The following is a 4,128-nucleotide window of genomic DNA, read 5'->3' as shown; positions in this document are numbered from 1 at the left end:
TAAAAAAACAACAAAAAAACTGGCAGTGCCAGTAGCCAGAATTCTACTGTAAAAACAAAAACAATACTAAAAAATGTTCCATTTACAGTAATATGGCTTTAAAAACCACCATAAATGTTATGTTAATATTGTGGCAATTTAGCTGCCGGCTTTTTACTGCAAAATGGAAAAAAAATTTTTCCTGTGTATGCAAAAAAATATAATAATCAAATGCAGCATAGACAATTGTATAATAATATCATGAGGTGGATTTCTATGCATTTATTTTCATAAATTATTCACAGTTACAAGTGGCCCCCTAAGGGCAACCATAACTGTGAAAACCAGTTCGAAACCTCTGATCTACATAAAATATTAATAACTAACTTCTTGAAATTGTCATATATGTTTGGGAACTGACACCACCAGGAAAGTTTACTTCCCAATCGCAGGACTTTACATGTGACTTTACATATTTTTATTTATACGCATACTTTAACTTGTTAGTATGCTGCCATTGGTGAAAACGTTTGGAAACCCCTATATTACAGTAACATATATCTGTGTTATCCTGAGAGAGATAAGCAGTAAAAAATGGATGGATGGATATTCCCCAAAAAATTGTGTTAGAATTAAATGCTTTTTCCCCTGACTTTTGACTTCAATAAGTATGTTATCCATCAATTTGTATGTAAAAAAAGACTAATATTCAAATGCATAGGGAATTGTGTAAAATGTTTTTATAAGGAGATTATTATTTAAATATATTCACTGTAACAAGCGACCCTCAGAGAGCAGCGATAACTGCGATGTGGCCCTCAATAAAAACGGGTTTGACACCCCTGGCCTAATGGTTTATTGTTACTATTTACTGTTCCAGTCCGCTTGCATTGTGTCCAAGAGGTGCAGCAACAGGCCAAGTCCAATAGATAGAGGCAAAGACAAGAACTGAAGCACGGTGACGAATATTGTAATGTTTTCTGTTTGTCGTTATTTACTTGAAACTACGTCTGACTAAAGACAAGGACGAAGTCACTCTGCAGGTACAGTCCACTTGCATTGGGGCCAAGTGATGCAGTAACCAACCAGAGCCAGCAGTCGGAAACATTCTTACAGTGTACACTTTGTTCACCCTTTTGACTGCAAGTCTACATTTTGTTATTGGAATTAACGGTAAAACACCACATCTTATCTGCTCAACACGAATTCTCCTTAAAAAATAGTTTACAATATGTGCACCTTTTCCACACAAGGTGTGTTTTGTTTGTTGCGAGTGAGTGACAGATTCTAAGTTATTTCACAGCACAAAAAGTGTGCGCTGGTTAATCAAAGCCATCATTTCCATAATTCATGATGGCCCATCTGTTTACTCGCCTGCCCAGTGCAGAGTAAACACATTCAGGAGAGGGGCCAAGGGGACATTCAATGGCACACACACACACACGCACACACACACACACACACACACACACACACACACACACACACACACACACACACACACACACACACACACACACACACACACACACACACACACACACACATAGCAATCCAATCCATCTCATGATGCAATAATAAGTAATGGATCTTATGGGTTTTCATGTTGCTCTATGGACATGTTGTCATATTAACATACTGTATGCTAATATTGATCTATGGTCCTGCCCCTCGTTGTGTTAATTAGGCTACCATAAAGTGCAGCAATCATTTCAAAAGGGAGAAAAAGGCGACAAGATGAGCTTTTCTTGAGAAGGTGAAAGGTGACAGATGTAATCAGAAACACTTTGACCTGTCTATAAAGTTGAAATACGATGGCAAAACTTTCTCAACTCCCCCAAAGTTAGAATTGGGTCTGCGTTTTGTTGGAAAGACATAAACATTTTAGTGATTTTCATCCGTTGGGGGTCACTGAGGCTTTTGACAGACAACAAAAAAGATTGCAATATTTTCTTCACCCAGAAAAGTTGAATGCACCCTAACTTGCTCAGGAGAATCACATCAGAAATCATTTATTTTTGTATTTTTATTGAAAATGGCACAACAGAAATTAATTACAGGCAACATCTGTACACCCGGATTCATTTTTTTGCTATCTTTCAAAGCAAAATTAACCATTTTCTGCATATGATGGGGTTTATTTTGTTATCTACAATATCCTCTCTGTAAGGCATGCCTTTTTTATTTTTTAGAAGCATCTTCTTACTAATTAGAAGTCCATAACTATCACCTAATGATGTTTTTTACTAACTTAACGTGATTTTTACTAGTTAGAAGTCTATCACTAGTATCATCTACTGATATTTATTACTAATAAAAGGTGCTTTTTACTAGTTAGAAGTCCATCACTAGTATCGTCTACTTATTGTTCTATTTTTACTAATTAGAGGTGTTTTTACTAGTATAATCTTCCGATGGTTTTTACCACCGTATTTTTAGACTATAAGGCGCACTTAAAATCCTATAGTTTTGTCAAAAATGCGCCTTATTACCGGTGCGCCGAATGTACGGAATAATTCTGGTTGTGCTTACCGACCTTGAAGCTATTTTATTTGGTACATGGTGTAATGTTAAGTGTGACCAGTAGATGGCAGTCACACATAAGAGATACGTGTAGAGTGCACGATGACGCCAGCAAGCAACACCAAAACGTTGATGTTTCATTGAGAATATAGAACATAACTCAAGGCGCTCAAAAATCGTTCAAAATGTTTTAGTACGACTTTGGTAAGCTATGAAGCCGCATCGCTTGATGAATTGTCGGAGCATTGCGGCTACCGTCGTCAGACGTGCTGTGCTTCAACATTTGGTATTATTATGGTGTGGAGAAGAACCGCAAAATGGCACCTAATAGCAGACATGTTGTCTGGCGTTTTGTTTCGCAATATTGTGCAAAACCCACTTTTCTTACCTTCTGGTACCTGCTGATCTCTATTTCGGATTTGCATAAATCCTGAAAATGTGCGCATGTCCGCCGTTGTAGTCCGTGCCGATTAAGCTCCTACTTTGTCCTCTATCTTCTTGTTATGGGGCATTCATCTTCCGCTCTTGCCATTTTAATATAAAGTAGCGTAAAGTTATAATTTATATCTGTCAAGATACTCGCTATTAAAGCGCTACAAACCACCGGTGTAATGAGTTTACATTATTTACCCGGAAATTTAGTTATTAAACAGTTCCGGTCGGACGGTTTTTCACGGGACACATTTCCGGCAGTGTTATTGCACTAGTGAGCCACTGATGATGACATGCCGCCCCGTTATTGATTTAAGTAGTAAAGTATGGATGTAATAAAACAGTTAGCTCCATCTTTTGACCCTTCTTCGAGTACCGTCCTTGCGCGCTACACCTCTACAACAAAGATGACGGGGAGAAGATTCTGCCGAAGGTGAGCCACGTAAAAAGGACCGCCCACAAAACGGCGCATCCTGAAGAGACTTGTCAGAAAGCGACTTGAAGATGGTCTGTAAAACATAATCCATGCAACATTTTGACCTAAGAACCACCATTACATGTTATGTAGACCACAAGGAAGTGTTTTCAATTTAGAAAATAAATCATGATATGACCCTTTCAATGCGCCTCCTAATCCAGTGCGCCTTTTGTATGAAAATAGACCCCGCTCATCGGCAGTGCGCTTTATAATACGGTGCGCCCCATGGTCCGAAAAATACGGTAATTAAATTGTTTTTTTAACCAGTTAGAAGTCTAACTATCATCCACTGATGCGAGAGAAAGACAGCAAGCAGGCTGGCGTCTCACCAAATGCAAACATTTAGTTATTGGAAAGAGGCCACTGGCTGTTTTAAAGCGGGTGCTGCATAAAAAATACATTCCTCTAATATCTGGTTATATGTTTTGTCACACTAGCTTTGGTTTATAGTAGACATCTTTTTTTTTTAGTTAAAAAGACTAATGCTCACACGCCAGGATGCACCTTTGGCGCTAAGGCTAGCAAAAACGAATGATCTTGACTTTGCTACCATCTAGTGGCCATTGCTGGTATGACGTGCAAAATGAAGGCGGAAGCAAAATATGAGAATGTTGTTATAAAGCAAAACTGGAGGTAAGCAAAATTAATCGGATTATTCTCACAGGAACTAAAAGGCAAAGCTCAGCTAATAAATCCCATGAACTTTTTTTTTCTAA

General features: G+C 38.2%; 1 protein-coding gene across 1 annotated transcript in view; it reads right to left on the bottom strand.

Moving 5' to 3' along the window:
• Positions 1-1,993: 1,993 nt before the first annotated feature.
• Positions 1,994-4,128, bottom strand: part of rassf8b (Ras association domain family member 8b) — a 39,371-nt gene continuing 37,236 nt past the window's right edge. The window contains exon 9 of the mRNA XM_062066979.1: positions 1,994-4,128. This exon is cut by the window's right edge and continues 413 nt beyond it. The gene's annotated coding sequence lies outside the window, so the exon portion shown is untranslated.

The sequence above is a fragment of the Entelurus aequoreus genome, linkage group LG12 (assembly GCF_033978785.1).
Source record: "Entelurus aequoreus isolate RoL-2023_Sb linkage group LG12, RoL_Eaeq_v1.1, whole genome shotgun sequence".
NCBI classification, from domain to species: domain Eukaryota; kingdom Metazoa; phylum Chordata; class Actinopteri; order Syngnathiformes; family Syngnathidae; genus Entelurus; species Entelurus aequoreus.
This window is presented reverse-complemented; position numbering and strand designations above follow the sequence as displayed.